This window comes from Lontra canadensis, unplaced genomic scaffold (assembly GCF_010015895.1).
Source record: "Lontra canadensis isolate GAN:19392208 unplaced genomic scaffold, GSC_riverotter_1.0 scaffold112, whole genome shotgun sequence".
NCBI lineage: Eukaryota > Metazoa > Chordata > Mammalia > Carnivora > Mustelidae > Lontra > Lontra canadensis.
The window spans coordinates 821,176-844,473 of record NW_022631106.1 but is presented as its reverse complement, the minus strand read 5'-3'; the positions used below and the strand labels follow the sequence as shown (position 1 = coordinate 844,473).

Here is a 23,298-nt window from a genome sequence, read left to right as displayed (position 1 = left end):
TTTCTCTGGGAAGTTTCAAGGCCAGTCACGGCTCTCTAAACTAGACAAAAAGTATTTAGAATTGACAGCAGTTCAGTGAAAGATTGAAGAAACTCTGAAGCACCTGTACTACTGATTTTCATCTGCTTTTTTATTAAAGCTTTTCCTATTGCATGGGTACAGTGCTGCCTTTTTTGAAGACCTGCTAAAGAAACACTTAAAAGCATCAGTTTCTAGAACTAATTAATTTTTCTAAATGTATGTTGCTGTCATATTCGTATTCATTCTATAGAATACTAGACCACAGGCTATCTAGATGGTCCCAAAGGGAGTATTACCTCCTGAAAATTTGAAACCCATACACTCTATCCATTTTTCATCAGTCCACCACATGATTTCCATTCATCCATCAAAAACATTCACAGAGTTAACTAAACTTCCACCAGACATCTGCATTAAGCAGTATAATCAGCAAGATAGTACAATATTTCTCATGTATTTATTAGAGTAAAGCCTCATCAATTATTTATCATACATTTCCTACACACAAGGTGCCATGCTAAATCATATCTAACATTGTAGAGAGTCTAGTTTAAAAGCAGTTGATTACCTAAATGCAACTTTCACAATTGACATTTGTGAAGCATGAAATGTCAAAAGCTATATTTTTAAGTTCCATGCCCAGAAGACAGTGTTAATTGTTAAAATTTATTTGGCTTGTGAGACCTATTTTCTCCTCACTGCACTGGCTACACATTAGCCAGAGACTGAGAAGTCTTTCTTTTTGTTGTGTTTTTAACATGTACACTGTGGGGGAAAAAAAAAAAAAAGATGAAAAAGAACCATTACAGTGCAGAAGAGAAAATGGAGTTTAGTGAGGGAGTAGAAATACGTTAAAGAGAATATGGAAATGCATGGGGAATAAGGAGAGGGTTTGTTGTTTGGTATTTTGCAGGACGGCAGGAGGGATATGTTGGTTTTTATTTTGTTTTGCTTGTTTGTTTTCTTTGAGCACATAGATGAGTGCTTAAGTGTAGATAAAAAACCAAAATCAGAGAAGAGAGTGCAGCAGCAGACAAGGAGTTTTAAAGGAATGTTCTAGACAGGTGTTTGCTGCAGTAGGGCTGTATTGTTTATTTGTTTTTGCAGTAAGGAAGTGCAGACAGCAAGGCAATGTCTGGATAGGAAACATGGATTGATGACAAATGGTTGTGTGAGATACTGGCTTGTTTATTATTAAAGAATTATGTAGGCATCAACTTGGATATATATAGAATCAAGGTAGCCTACACCTCACCCGCTTATTGCCTACTCTTGGAAACCATACACATCAATACAAACATGAAGAACTAGGAAAGTTCCAGAAAGGCCTCAGAAATGACTTGAGGACAAGCAACCTACTGCCTGGGGTAAAGCACTTTGGAAAGAAGACTGAACAGGAACGTGATTAAATTTTATGAAAATAGGAAGTTCATATACTGTGTAATCAGAAATGACTCACCAGATTATCCAACACTAAAACTAAAGAGGGAGAAGGAGCTCGTGAACTTTGAAAAATGTAATTTTAGAACATGTAAGAGGAAATTGTACTTTACTCTTTGAGTTATAAATTGGTCATACCAATAAGTGACACAGACATGAACAAAATAAATGCAATAGCAATTTAGGTAACTGCATGGAGAAAGAACTCATTGTGAGTTCTTTAAAGGGAGCTAGAGCTATTTAGGATATGTCTATAGTTTTGTAAAGATGTTGTCCTGAATATCAGTTTTATCTTTCCACAAAAACATCTCTTGGCTTGTTTATCAGAGTAGTCTTCTGAATGAATGATATTTGGTCTTACCAACAGGGACATCTAGTACCTAGCACAGTGCCTGGTAGGAAGTAGGCTGTTGGTCTTTGCTTGATTCCTTGAATCTCTTATGTACTTCAAAGATGTATGGCCTTCTGAAAACTGATGTTGTTTATCTAATATCCTAATATTTAATTTGTATGTGGAAGTCATTTGAGCGATGCAGATAATTGTCACTAATAAAGAAAAAAATGGCATGAATTGCTATTAGCAATGGGATGTTAATGCATAGGATGAAAGACTGGGTTCCACTGTGGTTTCTGCTAGTGCCCAAGGAGTGGTCCATTCCCCCGGAGAAGTAAAATGATACAGACAAACAAGACTAGACTGAGGCAGATAGATGCCTTAATGAGCCAGTCTGGTATTGCTTCAAACCCAGATTCTTTAAATATGTGCTTCATATTTACTTAAGAGAGCCTGACAACCACAAGTGAAAGAGGATAGGATCTTTCTATTGGCTTGAATAATTTAGTTCTGACCCAAACTTGTATCCTGTGCTCCACGGAAGAAGAGCTCAGCTGTTAACTCCACCCAATCCTCTTTGATGGCAGGTGAGTAAACTTCTCTTGTTCTTTGAGCAGCCCCTTTGGGAGCCTCAGCAGTACCTTGGAAATCTCCCACCCCAAACAGCTTCCTGAGATGTTCTGAATAAGCATAATTGTCTCTATTTTATTACAGTTTGGCATTCAGATTGAGTTTACATGTCATTTACAGAATGATGCCTGGAGTTCTACTCTAAATTTAATTCTTCAGATAAGACAAAAGGAAGAGTGAGAAACATTGTCTAGTAAATTTAAGATTTTTACTTAAATTGTTTATAGTAGCCATAGATGGTTACTAGATTGGCATCCCATAAGGGTAGAGATTTTGTGTTACTTCTGTACCCCCATCACCCAGCGCAGCGTGGGCAGACAGAGTGTGCTTAGTCAGTGCTGCTGGAGAATGGCATGCAGATGACGGAAAGATGACAATGCTGGGTCACCCTCTCATCCTTTGCTTCATGTGGTCCATGGAGGCACCTTAATGGCCGCCATACTTCATTCTCACATTGACTCAAGCTTTTCTGCAGGTCAAAAATGGTTGAAAGCCAGCTATCCATATATCTTTGGGAGAGAGCTACTCATTTCATGCTAGAAATAGCGTAGGAAGTCCAGGTTTTCAAGCCCAACCACTTAAACTATTCTGTTCTTTCTGAGCAGCTCACTATGCTTTGGGTTATTTAGATTGAGTTGTATGGATAGCTGGTTTTCAACCATTTTTGACTTGTAGAAAAGCGCCTCACAGTAGAAGCCATGTTCCTTTTAGCATGCCATGGTAGAAAGAACATGAGGACCAGATTTGGGAGTTCTGAATTCAAGTCCCAATACTGTGAAACCTTGGAGAAGCCATTTAAAGTCCCCATGTGGGTGCCAGGGTGGCTCAGTGGGTTAAACCTCTGCCTTTGGCTCAGGTCATGATCTCGGGGTCCTGGGATTGAGGCCTGCATCGGGCTCTTTACTCTGTGGGGAGCCTGCTTCTCCCTCTCTCTCTGCCTGCCTCTCTGCCTACTTGTGATCTCTCTCTCTGTCAAATAAATAAATAAAATCTTAAAAAAAAAAAGAATGATTTTTAAAAAAATAAATAAAGTCCCCATGTCTCACTTATCCAATAAAAACTGAGCTTCTATTATATGTAAGACAATGTGGGGAGCACAATTTCTGCCTTGTCTGGGCCCACAGTTTACTTGGGGGGATAAAATTCACTTGTAAAAAATTGTGATCCAAAGCAATATACGATAGCCTCAAAGTTGCATTTTTTTTTTTTTTTTTTAAGTAATAGCACCCCCAGCAAGGGCAATTATTTCCTGCTGCAATAATCAGGAGGACAGCATAGAACAGAGGACAGTTGAGCTTGGACTAAAAGGATGATTAAGTTTCACTGAACACAGAATTGGGGGAGGGCCGTTCAAACAAGTGACATGGCAGGAGCAAAGGTGCTGAGGCAGAAAGCGTGATGCTGTTTTGGTGTGGCTGGACAGATGGTTTGTGTGGGCAGACAGTGGGAGAGAAGACTAGAAACCTGTTTCTTCCATGGCATGTGCTAGGAACTTTTTCATTTTAGTTGCTACACTGAATAAATAAATTAAGGAAGGTCGGTAGAAAGAACCCCACAATGAAAAGCAGGAGACCAAACGTCAGTGTTGTCACCAATTTTCTGGAGTCCTTCAAAGGAATCACTGTGGGGCTGTGTTATTCTTAGCATTGAATGGAGGTAATTGGGCTAGCGCCTACCTAGTCCTAAGGGTTACCAGGGTGAAATGAATGATCTGAAAGAAGACTCTTAGAAATGTAAAATTACTTTCCCCCCTATCATGAATTGTTATGGATTAAAGTAAATTTGGATATTCCTGGTAGCAACAAATGTGTGTTTTCTTCCTAGAGTAGTTTACAGGATAATCTCACTTCTTATTTACAAGTGAAAGAAACTGTGTGAGTGGGGGAGGGGAAGCTGAGACTGTGATGATCCTTTGGGCCAGCTAGCAAGACAACAAGGTCTCCTGGACGGAGGCAGGGACAGAGGCAGTGTAGAGTTAGCCGCTCAGTGTCAAATGAAAGGCCCATCAAGGCACCTGGAGACAAGCCAGGGGAGCAAGCTTCCTGGAAGTAGGAGACTGGATGGAAGAATTCATTGAGCCCAGGAATATCATCAGATTGCAAAAGCCTCCTGGTGTCCTTCCAACTCTACACCATGACCTTGCTCCAGCAGCTCATGACCCGTGCACAGGTTGCTGATGCAGATCAGGAAGGAGAGCTCTTTGCCAGTGACTCACCTGGAGCCAATCTACTTTGGCAGCCAGCCACAAGTACAGGATGGGTGTGCCTCCATCACAGGTTCTTGGATGAGTCTTGCTATTTTCAGCCAGCTTTCCTCAGCTCTGAGGTTCCAGGATGGACTCTCTACCCAGTCAGAGTTTTAAGAACAGCCACCCATTTCTCAAATGGGATTTGGTTTAAAAGATTCTTTACTGACTCAAATCAGGTCAAGACACCCATGGAGACATCCCCTATGCAGATCCCAGGGGGTGTGGCTTCTTTTGATATTTACACTCTGTGGATATGAGAAGGTTACTGGCGGACAGACCCATCCCTGTGGCACTGCCACCAAAGCCGCAAAGGAGTGGCTGTCTTCTGGAGAGTTTTCCTTGGCGCCCTTGACCAGAGTCATTGCCATCTGTCAGGTCAGTGACCAGATGAGCTCATTTCCCCCAGTGTGGTGAGTTATCCTAGAAAATCTAGACCAAACCCCTATGAAACGGAGTCTCAAGTCTCCAGTTTTCATCATGGAGTGTTTCCACAGGCATCTTCTTCCTAAGCAAACACTGGAGTCACCATCTCAAGTAGCACTCATGGGCAGTTCCAGGAAAGGAAGTGTGAGGACTGGGTGGCCGTGAATTTGGGGCTGCGCTGAGATGCACTGCACCTATATGTTCTGTTCCCTAGGAAAGCTGATTTAGGGCCAGTGTCAGGTGTGTCTGACTGGGAGAATCCTGGGCTCCCTCATTCAACTTGGGCAACACCGCAGAGAAGCATGGGTCCCAGAGGAGAAGTGCAAACACAGGAGGAAAGAACCTGAGTACAGAGGAGCTATGTGGCCAATCACCAGGTATGGACAAGACGAGAACAGCTAACACCGCTACCTATAGAGAATTAGAGCAACACTTGTCTGGATCCTTTTTTCTTTTCTTTTTTTTCTTTTTTTTTTTTTTTTTTTAGATTTTATTTACTTTTTTGAGAGACAGACAGAGCCAGGGGAGGGACAGAGGGAGCAGCAGATCCCCCCGCTGACCAGGGGCTTGATCTTGGGACTCCAGGATCATGACCCGAGCCAAAGGCAGATGCTCAACCGACTGAGCCACCCAGGTGCCCCTTGTCTGCATCTTTTGAGAAAGTTTCTCTTCAAGTGAGCAAGAAACATTCATTCTGGAGAAGTTCTTCACCACATGAGTCTCCTGGTCTAGGAAGTGATACCAAATCACCTCCATTTAAATCTAGAGGTAAAAATGCCTGTCATTTCATTGTGTGCCTGCCACTTATATCAATATGATTTCAGAAGGATTGGCTGGTACATGTGACATGTCTCCATTACCATGAGGTGGGTAGGTGAGTGTCAGAAAAGTATTGTTAATGGCATTTGAGAATCTGTCAGTGTCCTAGTACTGTTAGTGAAGACAGTGGTTAGTAGACCTGAGGTACAACTCCCAAGAAGACAAGCACAGAGCCCAGTGGCGAGCCATGAACAGGACTGGCATTTTGCAGCAGAGCTGCCATGAGTGAGATCAACCTTAACTAATTACACCTTGGCATACAGCTGGGAGTTACTTGGCAGCCCAGAAAAGCCTTGTCAAGACAGGTGAGGGTCTGAGCCTCAAGATTTTTGATTTGCATGCTGAGCCATCCAGGGGGACCAGGGTCAAATGAGGTCTCTGAATCATGGGGTTAACTGTACTCTCACCTGAGTCCTGACAACCTGGCAAGAGTGAGCCATTGGGAACATGTAAATATGCCATGTGGGGCTGTGTCGCCACAAGTCTGCAGCATATAGATTTATGTTTCTGATTATTCATGGCTTATTTTTGTATAATGACATATATTTACAATGGACATTTATGTACTGAATGTCGTTATTTTCTCCCAACTTGGACTAGTTTAAAAATTTTAGGAAACCTATCTTTACCATCACGGGTAGATCAGAGTTGGGACATAGAGTAGTAAGTTTCCACTCCTCAAACATGGTGACTTTGGAAGATTCACTGGATGTGTAAGATTTTCATTCTCTGATACCAACCTTCTGGAAGTGCATCCAGAATAGTTTCACTGAAATGCAGTTCCAAAAGCAGCAGAACGGACATTGGAATGGCTGGGGATCTGTACCTGGACTTCCTCTTTGTGAGATTATTGCACTGGAAAGGGTTTGCTTTCTTTTCTCTTCTTCTTCTTCTTTTTTTTTTTTTTTTGAGTATAATTGAAGGGTATTTTCTTTGATCAACTCTTTTCAAGAAGTAGAGTAACCCCTACCTGTTCTGTTCCCTCCTTCACTGTGTCCCCTCAATATTTGTGGACTCCTTTCCCTTGGAATTGTTTACTGCATGCTGCTCTGTGATAAGTCTTGTCTAGTAAGCCAGAAGCTCCCCAGCCCTGGGACCTGCTACCTCATTAACCAGAATTTCCCAGAGCAGGGTCTGGTTCTCTCCCATCCAGCCTTGTATACTCATGGGGCAGAAGCACGTGCCTCACCTCCTATCTCCTCCCAGGGCCTTTGCATTGGCGCTTGACCTCAGGTTGCTGTTCAACCATGTGGCTGCAATAGGACCATGAGAAAATAGGCCTCCTCTTCATAGTAAAACATGCAGTCATGGCCACCTCTGATTCAGAGACCATGGAGTCTGGGAATTTCTGGGAAATCTCAGGTGGCTGGCAGAGGTCTGCTCCTTCTTTCCACTCTCATGCACTCTCCCTTTCCCTTTCCTTCCCTTCTCTTTGTCTCATGCTAATTTTCTATACCCTAGTCTGAAAGCCTTGTACATGCAAGAAAATCTTCAGCATCTCCCTGTACAATTTTCACAAGCTAAAATAAAAAACAAATGCAAAAGGTAAAATATATTGCAAAGCCCTGGCATCGCCCTTGAGTCTTTGCAGTTGGTGGTGTCATTGTTCGTGAGCTGGTGAAGCTGGGAAGTGGAGTTGGGTGGTGGTTAGATACCTATTAGAAAGTTTTGGAACCCTTCTCTGAGCTTCACCATATCATGTAGCCCCAAATTATTTGGATCTATTTTGGGGCAACTGCTTGGCCTGGAATTGTCCTCCAAATTCGTTCATTTGTTCTTTTCCTTTTCTTTCTTTCTTTTCTCTCTCTCCCCCCACCCCCTTATTTCTATTTCATGAATTGGCTGCATTTAGCAGAGTAGAGTTAGTGTTTTTAATGGCCTGAAAAATGATATCCAGATGCTCCATACAAAGGAGGGGCCCTTCCCTCTAATTGTGAGCCTGCCATAGTGATCCTGAGCCTGGTCCCTCCCAGCTGGACAGTTGCCCTGAGCTCCCAGGGGGTCTACCTTGGGAGACCGCCCGGGAGCTCCAACTGGCCCCAAACTCAAGGAAGGAAGGCAAACCATCTGGAATGCATCGTCCAGATTGGCTCCACTCTGCCCAGGCACCCTGACAGCTTTTTGGGACTGCTTGAGGCTTGGATTTAATCCATCAGGCTCTCCAGTCTGAGGCCTCCAGACCTCTCTGTCTCCTTCCAGAATCTGGATCCCACAGAGGCACAATTAGGCCTGCTAGCCACTTCCAAGTTTGGCTTACTTAGGAAAAGGACCAAGGTGTGCTCTGAGAGACACGTTCCAGCAGCTCTTGGATTAGGAACAGATAAAGGAGAGGGACTGGTTTCGGCAAAAGCCCTTCCCTTTCCACCCCATTCTATTCCCACTGCCATATCCTGACCATCCACACCAGCCCTGATGATTGACACTTATTTGGAGAGGAGAAAGAAAATTTGTCCATTCCAGGATGCTTTGGGGAGCCTTTAAAAAGGACAACCTGGCTTTCCCTAGTATTGTTTCACCATGCAAAGTCTGCTTGAGAGAAATAAAGAGATAATCTCTATAGGTAGGGGAGTGGTTAGAAAGGAGTTTGGAACTATCCTCAAACCAAATTGCAGGAAAAGGATTGAGGGTTTAAAATTTTTTTTTCTCTGAAACCATAAACCCCTACAAGCTATCAGTGCATTTATTGCTAATTCTTTTTCTTAGGGCAATAAATATTTTGTTAGAATGCAAGAATAAATTGTTCCTTTACAAAGGCTGAACATCCTTCTTACCATTTTTTCTGTACTTCTGATTTGTTTCTTCATAGACAAGAAAAAGATAATTCCCCCCAAATCTCTGACCATGGGAGCACAGATTCCAAGTTAATTGGATCCAAATTTAACAAAATCTAGTATGTCTCAAATCAGGCTAGTTCTCCCAAATGGTTAGAGTGTAGTGGCAGTGAATCCCAGAATAACCCAGCACACCACCCCCACAAACCCTGCCAAGAGTTGCCTTTGAAGCCTCCAGTGTGTTTGGCAACGGGGCAGTTTCCATGTTTCTGCCTGAGTCGTCCACCTGGCAGTTGTTTCTGTGTCTAGGACTCGTCTCTGCTCACCCCTCTGGTGTTGGCCACCCAGAACCTGCAGATGACAGTCTGGGATCATGAGGGAATGCTGCTAGCAACACAGAAGTCTCAGCAGAAGTGAGTGAAGCAGGCCCTGCTTCTGGATATTGTCCCACTCTCTCCCTGGGTCACCCCCACAAAGGCTGCACAGGCGTATCAACATTTGGAGCAAAGAGGAGGTCTTATTGACCCACAGAAGACAAGTTAGAGTTGAATAGCAGAAGTTCTCTGGACACTCCACATTAGGAACCTTTACTGGCTACTTTCCCCTACGTTCCGGCTTCCTGTTATGTCACCCAATCTACACCAGCCTTCTCCAGCATCTTCTCTTGTATTTGAATGCTCCTTCTCCTCCACTATCTACCAATCCTTTATGCAGAATAATTTAGCCAACTCTTGTCTCCTTCCAGACAATGCCTTTGGAGCATCACTTCTGAATGAAAAGAGGCCTCAAGGTACCATGGTGGATGAGTCACTCTATCCCTCCCCATGCTGAGAGAAAACCGAGTGAAGCGCTTGCCCTCTTTAGGATATCTTTGTGCTGGGTCTCACAAGGCAGATGAAGAAAAGTGGCTTAGGTGAGATGGGGCTGGGGAAATAATTCAGTGCTGAAGGTGACCCTGGGAATGCCAGTGATAGGTAGACAAGCATCCCAAGGCCATGAATCGCTCAGCTTTGATTTCATACCAGCTCAAGCCTGGGACTTCCAGTGTGGCCTACAGGCACAGCCTTAGGGAACTGAAGAGGCAGTCAGTGCTCAGAAGACCTCTGGAGGGGCAGATACCATGTAGGAGATTTGAAGAATCCAGTGACCGGGTTCAGGTATAGGCCAACCCTCCAGCCCAGGAAGGGGATCAATGGAAGCATCGTCCCTCACCCTTGGCTGGTCAGTGGAGTCCAGCCTCAGAAGGTCAGAGTGGAGCTCCTGGTCGGAGTGGAGCTCCAGCCTCAGAAGGGGACTTAGGTGCTAAGCAGGATAAAGGGGGTTACATATTGAACACCATAGTCAAAGCTCTGTGAACTTGGAGGATATAGGCAGAGCTGTGACTCAGAGCCAATCTGTGTGACCAGTGGTTGCCACAGAGGCCTCAGATCTGGGGCATATCGACGAACAAAGATACAAGGGGAGTAAAATAGGCACTAGGGTTTTAGGAGTGGGCACCTGGCTGTGGGAACAGGACCTAATCCTAAATCCCACTGGATGGTAGGGTGAGTGGGCTGGGCTGGGCTATTTATATACTGAGCCAGCAGGGCCAGTGAGGTTGGGCCAGGGAAGGCAAAGGAAGAGGGAAGCAATGGGGAGACTGGTCATCTTCAGCCATAAAGAAGAACATGTTTATTATTAGAACAGCATCTCCCTGATACTCTGGCCATGTACCAGCCTGAAGAGGTGGGGAAAGCACCAGATTAGGAATCAGGAGTCTGTTCTAGTCTGGTTCTAGTCAGTAACCAGCTGTGGGCCCTCTGACATTTATTTTCATTAGCCGTTGGGCTTCAGCTTCCTCATCTGTGACATCAGGAGATGGGGTTAAATCAGCGATTCTCACATGCATCCTCATATGACGTTGGATCTGTTCGGATAGATGAAATCAGTGTCTCTGGCTCTCTCTCTCTCCCCGCCCCTCTCGCGCTCTCTCACAGACACTACAAGCCACATATAACTTGGCTAGTAAAATACCAGTCTTCTGATGTGGTAGTTAAAAGCTCTATGACCAGGTCTGCACTCCGTGTTCCAGAAACCCAGCCCACGTCCTCTTTCTCATTAGCCTGTCGCTGAAATTGGAGCCTGGCTCTACAATGGATACATTACAGTTCTAGTCAGCAGGTGGCAAATCGTATAATAAATTCTTTTCTCCTCTACCTCCTGCCCAATTAGCTGGAGATAAGATAGGAAGATTTATTCTTTTCCACAAGCAAGGTCACAACCTGAAGTCGAAATAGAAGCCAGTTTCCATCCTGGCTCTCCGAGGCTGCTGCAGTGGATTGGCTAGGAGGCAGGTGGATCTGCCTGGTAGCAGGGATTTAATAGGCAAAACGGTGCAGGGAGGAGAACCAGAAGGGAGGAATAGCTGCACTAAGCCTGTTGCCTTCTAGTTATAAAAAAAAAAAAAAAATTTATAGATCTATTTATAACCCGTCTTGCTCCACAAAGGATTTGAGGCACTGCCTTCTTGTTGGAAAACCCTTGATGCCAATACTTGGCATCTGATACCATGGACTCTTCTGAGCTGATGCAAGGGGCTAAGTCTTATGCGCACAGCCTCTGTGGAGGGTACAATGCCTCCTCTAGGCAGTGTGTTCTAGAATATCCTCTTCCTGCTCATCCCCTTCCTTCCACCTGCCTCCACAGAGAAAATGTAGTCACCATGGTCCTATTCCTTTTTGTTTTTTAAACTACATAACCTGGGGCACCTGGGTGGCTCAGTGGGTTAAAGCCTCTGCCTTCAGCTCGGGTCGTGATCCTGGGGTCCTGGGATCGAGCCCCATATCGGGCTCTCTGCTTGGCAGGGAGCCTGCTTCCCCCTCTCTCTCTGCCTGCCTCTCTGCCTACTTGTGATCTCTGTCTGTCAAATAAATAAATAAAATCTAAAAAAAAAAAAATTCTAAAAAAAAAAAATAAACTACATAACCTGACTCCTGTCTTTACATTTTCCCAGTAAGGTCCAGTAAACAAGATCCACTAGGAAACGTTCAAAAGATCAGTTTGAGGAGGGGTTGTCAAAGGTCTGTACACACAGGGAACTCTTCGGCTTCCCTCAGGGCTCTGTTCCTTGTTGGAACGTGGCAACTGATCAGTCATCGGTAAGCTACTTACTCTGAGTTGATCTGGGTCAGGGGAGGGGGCAGGATTCAACTAAAACCTGGCAAATGCCTAAAAGACAGCCAGGCCCATGGTAAATACTCGGTAAGTGTTACTTAAAAACCAACCAGGGGCGCATGGGTAGCTCAGTGGGTTAAGCCTCTGCCTTCGGCTCAGGTCATGATCTCAGGGTCCTGGGATCAAGCCCCGCATCGGGCTCTCTGCTCAGTGGGGAGCCTGCCTCCCTCTCTCTCTCTGCCTGCCTGTCTGCCTACTTGTGATCTCTGTCTGCCAAATAAATAAAATCTCTTAAAAAAAGCAAAAAGCAAAAAAACAAAAACCAACCAACCAACCCACCCAGCAATGGATGCAGATTTGTACTGGAACCATCTAGATCCTCTTTGGGAGAAAACAGGCCATGGCCGTGGTTTAAACTAGGTTTATTTCTTTGTGGCACTAATTGATCCCTGTGACTCTGAGTCCCCATTTCTGGCCTCTTTTCCTCCTTCCCTTATCTCCTTAGCCTGGGACAGTACTCAACACCTGAGTCATTCCTAGTTTTTCCTTTCTCATAGTAAATAATTCTAGTTCCTTAATAAACCCCCTCAAAGGAGATTTACAAGAGAGATTTAGGTACATACACGATGTCCCTGGGCCACTAGACTGATAAAAACAAGTAGGGAAAGGGGCGCCTGGGTGGACTCAGTCTGTTAAGTGTCTGCATTCAGCTCAGGTCATGATCTCAGGGTCCTGGGATCAAGCCCCACGTTGGCCTACCAGTTCAGCGGGGAGCCTGCTTTTCCCTCTCTCTCTGCCCCTTCCCCCTGCTCATGCTTTCTCAAATAAATAAATAAAATCTTTAAAAAAAAATAAACTAAGTAGGGACAGCCTTGTATCATTTTTGATGTTGGCAAGCTTCCCCATACCAGGTGGTCTTGCTTGAGGCCCTGAAGGCCCTGGCCCCTGGATTTCAGATATGATCTGGTCACTGGTACCACCTTGCATGTTTAGACCCTGTTCTACCCCATGTGGCCCTCGGTGCTCTGCATGTAGATGTTCCCCTCCCTGCTTCTTCCATTTATCCACGACATTGCCTGCTAGGGTTCTCTCTGGAACTTGACAAACCATTTAAAAATTTTTATAGGGAAGAGACAAGAGCAAAGAATAGATAAAACATGTCTTTTTTTTTTTTAAGGATTTTATTTATTTATTTGACACAGAAAGTGAGCACAAGCAGGCAGAGTGGTAGACAGAGGGAGAGGGAGAAGGAGGTTCTCCACTGAGCATAGAGCCCAACGTGGGGTTCGATCCCAGGACCCTGGGATCATGACCTGAGCTGAAGGCAGATGCCCAACTGACTAAGCCACCCAGGTGCCCCAGATAAAACATTTCTAAAAAAGAAAAGATACCCTACCAGATATCAAGGCTTATTATTAGCTGATAGAAATTAGAACTGTGTTATTGGTGCAAGGATATAAATATATACCAAATATATACCAGTAGAACAGAAGAAAGGATCTAGAAACAGACCCATATGCATATATAAATATGACCGAGAAGACACGACTGGCAAGTGTGATTGTGATCCGTTCTATAAATGGTACTGTAAAATCGGTGTCCATTAATATGAAAAAAAAAAAGAGGATGGACCCTTACTACAAAGATGAATTTTGTAAGATTATTTATTTATTTATTTGAGGGAGAAAGAGGGAGAGGGCAGGAGATGAAGAAGCAGATTCCCCTCTGAGCAGGAAGCCTGATGCAGGCCGGTCTCAGGACCCTGAGACCATGAATGTAGCCAAAGGTGGACACTTAACCAACTAAGCCACCCAGGCGCCCCAAAGATGATTTTCTGATAGAATAAAATTTAAATATAAAAGACACAATTTTAAAGATCTTTTAAAATAAACTACAGAGTAAGTTTATTAACTCAGAATAAGTAAGAGTGTCTCAAATAAGCCACAGCAGGCAGAAACCATAAAGGAAAATTTAATGCAAATTTATACATTAAAATTTTAAACTTCTGTTCATGAGAATTCACCTTAATAAGAGTGAAAAGGCAAGCCACACTCTAGGAAAAAAACATTTGCCACATATGTCAACTGGCAGAGGATTAGTGTCTAGAATATATGAAGGACACAATTGGATCAGGAAGAAAGAGAAACACCCAAAGAGTAGAAGAGACAAAAGACATAAACAAGCATTCAGAAATGGGCAACGAACAAGTGAAAAGATGCAAATACAAAATGCAAACCAAATCTACCTAATTCATATCCACCAGATAGCCAAAAGTTAAAAAGTCCAACAATAACAGATGCTGGAAAGAATGTGGAACAACCAGAACTCATATCTTACTAGTGTGAGTAAAAATTGGTCCTAGTATAGGAAAACAATTTGGCATTTCCTGGTAAGAGGCAAGGTAAGCACACTTGAAAACCCAGCAATTCTACACCCAGGTCAGTAAGTCTCAGTCTCTCTCTCCTCTCTCTCCCCATATCGGTATCCTATCCACATTTATGTCTCTATAGCTGGAGACATTATGCAAGAATGTTTCATGCCGCATATTCAGACTAAGCCACCCAAATATCCACCAACACTAAGTGAACACGTAAGTTTCGTTGTGTTCATTCCACCTACGACTAGACAGCAGTGAAAATGAACAACAGCTACACGCATGAGTGTGGATGGATCTCACGGGAACCAGCCCCTCCAGGACGTCCTCCCTTTAGCCCCAGTACGGTGAGTGTCTCCCTGGTTCCTGACCCACAGAAGCTTTCATCAGAATTCAGCTGGGACTACTATTGATCAATTACTTGAGAAAATGGGTTAGAGCTGATAAGACAATGAAGTACTCCAGGTTTAAACATCTTATTTTAACTGAAACATATATTGGTTCATTTGCCAGGCTTTTGATGAAAAGCCTAGGCTTTTCATTTGGGCCTGAGTTCCTAATCATCTTTTTTTGCATCGTTCCAGTTTCTCCAAGGTGGAGCAAGAGTGCAGTCACTTGAGAAGCCCAAGGTCACAGGGCTTGCAACAGATCTGGTACTAGAATGACTTTGTGTTTCTCAGCACAGTGCTGAGCGGAGGAGTGTCCTATAAATTCAGTTGAACTGCACAGAGCTACTTGGAAGGGTGCCCGCTGAGGGTTGGGATGGGAACAAAAAGGATAAGCTGTAAGATGCAGGCGGGTGCCAAGGAAAACTTGACTTAAATTATCACACTGCCTCTCGTGGTCATCCCGAGATCAAGTACTGGGCACAACTACGAGCACACACACAAAGCTTCACACAGTGTCTCTCTCTTTTCCCCTGATGGCTCATTCTGGGACTTAATGCTTTTTTGGTGTGTGTGTTGGGGGGTGGACTGGGAAGGCTGGGGAGGAGAGGAGGACACAGATGGTGAGGAGCAGGCTTTGGCTTCCCTCCTAAGCTCAGCTTCCCCAGCATCTCTGGGCCCTTCTCTGTCCAGCCTGTGCTCCAATGTCAGAATCTAGTGTATAGCTATTTAAAAGTCTGCACTTGACCCTGCAATACTGGTAAGCTCCAGAGGATTTAGAGATGATAAGTACACTTTCCTAGTGCTATTGATGCTTCATGTGAGAGCTTAGCAAGTGCCAAGGAGACAGTCGATATACATGTGTATGTGTCTGTGTGTGTGTACATGTGTGCATATATGTGTGTTTGTGTGTGCCCTCGCATGTGATCTTTCCCCAGCGTAGGCCAAGCAAGCACAGATTGCACAGGGGGTCAGGAAGTGCCCTTCCAGTTCAGGGCTCCTAGAATTTCAAGGTATACATGCTGCTGTAGATTTTATTGTTTCTCATAAATATTATTTTGTTTCCCGCACATGGGCAGTGCTCTCCCAGGCTTTGCAGGGGAGGCCATGCAAGTCCAGCCTGTTTGTTTTGGCCCAGCCTGCTGAGGAATAAAGCAGGGCCGGTACTGGCCCTTCCCTGGCCCTTCCCGGGGTGCTGGCAGCCAGCTGTGTGGGAACAGGCAGCTGCACGGGGAGAGATGACCGAGTCCCAGCACAGTGGCTACAGCAGCTGGAGTAGGAGGTGTGGGGAGTGGTGAGGTAGAAACCCTTTAGCACTGTGTTTTCTCATCCTCCTGCCCACTCAGAGATCCTGGTGTAGGAGAGCTGGAGCATGGCGGTACAACTCACAGAAAAAATGATGGAATTTCCCGAAGTACTCCTAATTAGTACTCCATGAGTATTATTTATTTCCTGTTAGTATGATTTAGGTTTTTGAGAGATTTGGGCTGGGCAGGAGGAAGACCTTTTTTTTGTGAACAAGGGTAATTAAATCCTGGGTTAGAAACTCAGATCCCTCTAGAACAGCTTCCTGATTTTACAGATGTTCAAACTATAGCCCAGAGAGTTTTGCTAATTTGCTCCAGGTCACACAGCTCATTTGGTGGTACATATTAAGAAGGCTTTATTTTTAAGTTTTCATTTTAATTCCAGTTAATTAACTTAGAGTGTTATATTAGTTTCAGGTGTACAATATAGTGATTCAACACTTCTGTAAGATACCCTGTGCTCATGATGACAAGTGCCCTCCTTAATCCCTATCACCTATTTAATCCTTCCCCCACTCCCATCCCCTCTGAGAACCATCAGTTTGTTCTCTATGATTAAGAGTCTGTTTCTTGCTTTCTCTCTCTTTCTCTCATTTTTCCCCCTTTGTTTTATTTCTTTAATTCCACATATAAGTGCAAGCATGTAGTATTTCTTTCTGTGACTGACATTTCGCTAAGCATTTTACTCTTTAGCTCCATCCATGTTGTTTCAAATGGCAGAATTTCATTCTTTTTATGGCTGAACTATATTCCATTCTATATATCTTACATCTTCTTTATCCATTCATTAATCGTTGGGCACTTGGGCCGCTTCCATATATTGGATATTGTAGATGAAGCTGCAGTAAACAAAGGGGTGAGTGGATTCCTTTGAATTAGTGTTTTTGTGTTCTTTGGGTAAATACCCAGTAGTGCAATTGCTGGGTTATAGGGTCGTCCTATTTTTAACTTTTTGAGGAACCTCCATACTGTTTTCCACAGTGGCTGTACCAGTTTGCATTCCCAGAGTTTGCACTCGTTGTTTCTTGAGTTGTTGATTTTAGTCATTCTGACTGGTGTGAGGTGGTATCTCACTGTGGTTTTGATTTGTATTTTCCTCATGATGAGTGATGTGGAGCATCTTTTCATGTGTCTGTGGGCCATCTGGCTGTCTTCTTTGGAGAAATATGTATTCATGTCTTGAGTTTGATAAATTCTTTATATATTTTGGATACTAACCTGTATCAGATATATCATTTGCAAATATTTTCTCCCATTCTGTAGATTGCCTTTTTGTTTTGTCGATTGTTTCCTTTCCTATGCTTTTTATCCTGATGGAAGTCCCAATATTTCATTTTTCTTTTGTTTCCCTTGCCTCCAGAGACATATCTAGAAAGAAGTTGCTACAATTGATGTCAAAGAAGCTACTGCCTGTGCTCTCTTCTAGGAGTTATGGTTTCCTGTCTCACATTTAGGTCTTTAATCCATTTTGAATTTATGTTTGTGTATAGTGTAAGAAAATGGTCCAGTGTCATTCTTTTGCATGTAGCTGTCCGGTTTTCCCAACACCATTTGTTGAAGAGACTATCTTTTTCCCATTGGATATTCTTTCCTGCCTTGTTGAAGATTAATTGACCATGTAATTGTGGGTTTATTTTGGGAGTTTATATTCTGTTCTATTGATCCATGTGTTTATTTTATACCAGTACCATACTCTCTTAACGACTACAACTTTGTACATGTATAATATAACTTGAAGCCCAGAATTGTGATGCCTCCAGCTTTGCTTTTCTTTTTCACGATTGCTTTGGCTATATGAGGGTCTTTTGTGGTTCCATACAAGTTTTAAGATTGTTCATTCTAGTTCTGTGAAAAATGCTGGTGGTATTTTGATAGGGGTTGTGCTAAATGTGTGGATTGCTTTGGGTGGTATAGACATTTTAACAATATTTGCTTCTGCAATCCATGAGCATAGAATGCCTTTCCATTTCTTTGTGTTGTCTTCAGTTTCTTCAATCAGTGTTGTATAGTTTTCAGAATGCAGGCTTTCACTTCTTTGGTTAGGTTTTTTCCCTAGGTATCTTTTTATTTTTGGTGCAATTGTACATGGGATTACTTTCTTAATTTCTCTTTTTGCTGCTTCATTATTGATGTATAGAAATGCAACAGATTTCTGTACATTGATTTTTGTGTCCTGTGACTTTTTTTTGAAGATATGTTTATTTGAGGGGCGCCTGGGGTGGCTCAGTCAGTTAAGCATCTGCCTTTGGCTCAGGTCATGGTCCCAGAGTCCTGGGATTGAGCCCTCCGCTGGGTTCCCTGCTCAGTGGGGAGTTTGCTTCTCCCTCTGCCCCTTCCCCCACTTGTACTCACTCTTGCTCTCTCTCAAATACATAAATAAAATCTTAAAAAAAAAAGATTTATTTGATAGAGGGAAAGAGGAGAGAGGGAGAAAGGGGTGGGGGGCAGGGGAGAGGCAGAGGGAGAGAATCTCAAGCAGACCCCCTACCGAGTGAAGAGCTGGTCTCAGGGCCTCATCTCAAGAGCATGAGATCATGACCTGTGCCAAAACCAAGGGTTGGCTGCTTAACCAACTGAGCCACCCAGGTGCCCCTGTATCCTGTGATTAAGGACCTCGTTTACAGTTTTTGGTTGGTCTTTTGGTTTTACTACATAGAGTAGCATTTCATCTGCAAAGAGTGAAAGTTTTACTTCTTCCTTACTGATATGGATTCCTTTTATTTCTTTTTATTGTCTGATTGCTGGGCCTAGGACTTCCAACTCTGTGTTGAATAAAAGTGATTAGAGTGGACATCCTTGTCTTGTTCATAACCTTAGGGGAAAATCTCTCAGCTTTCCCCCATTAAGGTTGATGTTAGCTGTAAGTTTTTCGTTAGGTGGACTTTATATGTTGAGGTGTGTTCCCTCTAAACCTACGTTGTTGAGGGTTGTTTTTTTTTTTAAATCATGAATGCATGTTGTACTTTGTCAGACGCCTTTTCTCCATCTATTGAAATGACCATTTGGGTCTCATCCTTTCTCTTATTGACGTGATATATCACATTGATTGATTTGCAAATATTTGGAAACCAGGAATAAATCCCACTTGATCATGGGGAATGGAAATGCTTTTTTTTTTTTAATATATTGTTGAATTTTGTTTTCTATTATTTTGTTGAGAATTTTTACATCTATATTCATCAGGGATATTGGCCTGTACTTCTCTTTTTTAGTGGAGTCTCTATCTGGCTTTGGTATCAGGATAATACTGGCCTCGTGGAATGAATTTGAGTTTTCCTTCCTTTTCTCTTTTAAGAAGAGTAAATATTAATTTTTCTTTAAATATTTGGTAGAATTTGCCTGTAAATCCATCTGGTCCTGGACTTTTGTTTGTTGGGAATTTTTTGGTTACTGACTCAATTGCTTTGCTGGTTATTGGTCTGTAAAAATTTTCTACTTCTCTCTGTTTCAGTTTTGGGTAGCTTATACGTTTCTAGGGATTTATCCATTTCTTCCAGGTTGTCCAGTTTGTTGGCACGTAGATTTTCATAATATTCTCTTGTTGTTTTTAGAAGTCTTTTTTTTTTAAAGGGCTGACTCGGAAATTTTTCATTAATTTTTACACTAAATGAAAAGCAAATTAGCAACTGACTTCTCTGTTTACTAGCTCTGATACTTTGTGTAAGTTACTTATCTTCCATGTCCTCCTCTGTAAAGTGGGATAAATAACACCTTTCAAAACCATTGCGAGGATGAATAAGTTGACGTATGTTTGGCATCAATCTCAAGCTCTCTAAGGGCTCAGTAAATACTAGTTCTCTTTTGCTTCTCTCAGTATTCATTTTTTCCTCTTCCTGCCCTTTAAAGTCCTTGTAAAGAAAAATAAAATAAGTTCACACCTTATTTCATGGACAGGCTTAGCTCAAATCCATATGGTAAGGCAATGTCAACAGAAATGTCCCAGGCAACCCAGATACATCATTGTGAATGGCATCATGGGAAGGACCTGAAAGCAGAGGCTGAAGTGGGGCAGGGGGTGGGAGGGTGGGGAGTAGATTTACCGAGGGGAAAGGCCTCCAGACGGAAAGTCAGGAGAGATTCTCTTCCCACTTAAAAGAAGAAATGTGCTAAAGGAGGAGAGGCATCAGGGAGGTGACAATGACCACAAGACAAGGGTAAGATGTTCTTCTCCCGAGAGGAATGGAAGGCCATCTGTGGGCGTTGGATTAAGTAAGAAGGCCAGTGACGACTGAACAGCCCACAGATCCCAGCAGGGCTGCAAGCAGGGCAAGTCAGTGCCCCAGGGCAGGAATGGGAGTGTCAGAAACGTGGGACTGCCTGGGGATGCAGTCCAAGGAAAGATACCTCCCCCGTCCTCTGCAGCGTTGTGAGCTGAGGAAGGACGTGCCCAACCCAGGCAGTGTTTGGCGGCATTGGCAGAGAGGGGCTTGCCAGCTTCATATACCAACCACCAAATTAGGGATTCTAAAAACTGTTTTATGTTCATTACACTTCTTACAGCTCCTGTGCCAGAGATGCTTGGCAGTGGGAAGCAGACTACTTGATTTGCGTAATAGATATTTTCACATACAGCATACATAAAAAACAAAAACAAAAGTGTCATAAAATTTTAATCTGGGCTTTTCGTAGCAGCAGTGGGAAGCACAGAGATTTCATCATCATGCTATCTCCTGTAGGATCTGTAGAACAAAACAGAACATTCGCAGAAAAAGAACATGTTACTGTTAAGCAACGTTGGACCGGGGGACCACTGAAGGCAGACTCGAATGCACAATGTGGGTGGCTCTCCCCTCACGCCCCACTGGAGCCCAATTCCAGTCTTGGAAGCTTTCCTAGTAGAAAGCTACGTGGTGACTTTAGCTAAACCTCCCCAGGCCACATCAGTTTGTGGGAGAGGATGCCATCGCCTTTGAACAGCAGGGGCCCCAGATACTCCTTTCCTCTTACATATCATCCCTGGGTAGTCTCCCTATTGTTGTGTGCCTCTCCACCACAGGGTGGCTCTCCTCTGCAGCTTCCTACCCACATCCCAAGACCCCAGAAGCCAGAGTTGAAACCCCAGGTGCCAAGATTGCCTAGCCATCACCCGAATCCACATGACCCCCGCCACAAGGGGCCCCGAGGTACCAGCCCAGGGCAGGGGTTAACATCCACTCAAAGGCGAGAGACTTTGCCAGTCCTGGTTGCCAGTGACTTGAGGAGGGCCGCATCCAGGCGACAGATAGAAAAGCAAACCAGGTACCATGCAATCCAGCCGTCTTTGTGAAAGGGCTCAGGGGCAGAGCAGCACAGTGGGGAAGAATTCCCTGAGCCCAAGAGCTCAGGGTGGCTGAGGTGGAAGGAGAGATGGATGTGACTTGGCTGGACAGCCTGTGTCCATTTAATGTTTACTGCCCTTGGCACTCACTCTGGGTCACTCTCACTGACACTTCATACAACTCTTACTAGGTTTCCTGAACCAAGTTTAATACCCCCTCTGATAAAGAACTTGGGTGAGTTCCTAGGACTTTACCAGGAGTCTAAAGCTGTTTGTATGTAACATCACCACCTCTCATCAAAGATACTCGTCCTTGCCTCACCCATCCCTGGCTGGTCCCCTTTTCCCCCAGGTTCCCCTGCTTGGGGCAGGTGGGCGTGTGGCTTCCCTGCAGTCAGGGGAGCAAATCAAAAACAGAGCCGGTGAAGGGAGAGGGCTGGGTCCTGTGAGCCAATGATGAGCGTTGAGAAGGAGGAAGCCAGGGAGGTAATTCCAGGACAACGGTGGTTTCAGGCTGGCAAGCAGGGGTATGGTCATGAGAGAAGTCTGAAACATGGGCTGGAGCTATGGCCCTACCCAGGCCTTCCATAGCAAGAGGCAAGGAAAGTCTGCATGTATAGTCCTCCCTGGCCATACACGCCCCAGGCCCAGGTGTGGGCCCCTCCAGATACCTCAGCTTTCCTATCAGGGCTTTCTGGGACTTCTTCCCTGAGGTGAGAACTTGTTTAGTGTCCTTCTTAGTTCAGGAAAGTAAAGCCTGGAGTTTGGGGACCAGTCATCAATCCTTAACGTACGTTCTGCCACTTCTCCCCAGAGGCCTATGACATCTGTCATGCAAATAGGATCTTCAGGCTGTTCCTAAGTTCAGGAGAGTGGATGTACCTTGCCCCAACCCAGACTTTTTTTTTTTAATTTTGTTTTATTTATTTATTTGACAGAGAGAGATCACAAGTAGGCAGAGAGGCAGGCAGAGAGAGGGGGAAGCACGCTCCCTGCTGAGCAGAGAGCCCGATGTGGGGCTCGATCCCAGGACACTGGGATCATGACCTGAGCTGAAGGCAGAGAATTAACCCACTGAGCCACCCAGGTGCCCCCCAACCCAGATTTTTACTGTCTGACCATTTGACCATTTTCTTAAACTGCCAGTTACATTTTTTAAAAATTATAGCATATTAATATAGATCTTGTCACTCCAATTAAGTAGTAAGGTACTTTCTAAGTATTGAGTGCTTATTATGTTCTAGACCCTTTGTTAAGTGCTTTATGTATCTGATCACATCAAATCTACATAACCACCCTATGAAGTGGGTACCATCATTTCTTATCCCCGCTTTCCTGGGGGGCGAAGTGAACAGAGATGTCAATAAAACTAGCCCAAGGTTCTGGTTCTTATGAGCTGAGCAAATCACAGCCTCTCTGTGCCTCGGTCTCCTCATCTCTAAAATGGGATTAAAAAACAAAACAAAACAAAACAAAACACAGTTCCTGCCTGATAAGACTGCTATAAAAATTAACTGCACTGTTACTAAAGCACAACAGTGCCTGGTCCACATGTGTTTGTTAAGTAACAAATGAATATCTAAAGGGCAGAGCTGGTTGTAACCCAGGTGATTTGATTTCAGAGCACACATTCCTAACCACTATCCATGTTCTTGTTGATTGCATCCTATTCTGTTTCTTCTGAAAGGTTTGGCAAGGCTTTTGGTTTCCACCTTACAAAGACAGGGAAACTGAGCTATGGAAGTTCAGGGCTACATGTGAGCTTCTCTTCTGGAGAATTCCTCGGTGACTTGTCATGCATTCTCAAAGGCCAGGCACTGCTCTGAGCACTTTACACATATTAGGTCTTGTACTTCAGGCAGTCTTAGGAGGTAGGCACTGTTATGCATTCCATTTTATAGATGAGGAGACTAAGGTACAGACCAGTCTGCTGTCATATCTATCCTCTACCTGAGACCAACCAGTTCTGCTCCCAGGTCCTGAAATAGGAGCTGTGGGCCAGTAACCCAGGAGCTCAGCACAAAGGTATCCTGCCGAGGGATCTACACCTACACTTGTCTCCCTTTTTCTGCCTTGGACTATGACCAAGCCTGCCACTGGACCCCAGGTTCAGTGGCTTACCATGGCCTACCTTC

At 44.0% G+C, this 23,298-nt stretch overlaps 1 protein-coding gene and 1 long non-coding RNA gene across 2 annotated transcripts in view; both read left to right on the top strand.

Annotated features, from left to right (window-relative positions):
• Positions 1-23,298, top strand: part of PIGF (phosphatidylinositol glycan anchor biosynthesis class F) — a 95,532-nt gene that overhangs the window by 24,959 nt on the left and 47,275 nt on the right. The window lies entirely within an intron of this gene.
• LOC116856775 lies at positions 2,337-4,227 on the top strand. Its single transcript, XR_004380622.1, has 2 exons — positions 2,337-2,382; positions 3,644-4,227. It is a non-coding gene; the product is annotated as an uncharacterized LOC116856775 (long non-coding RNA).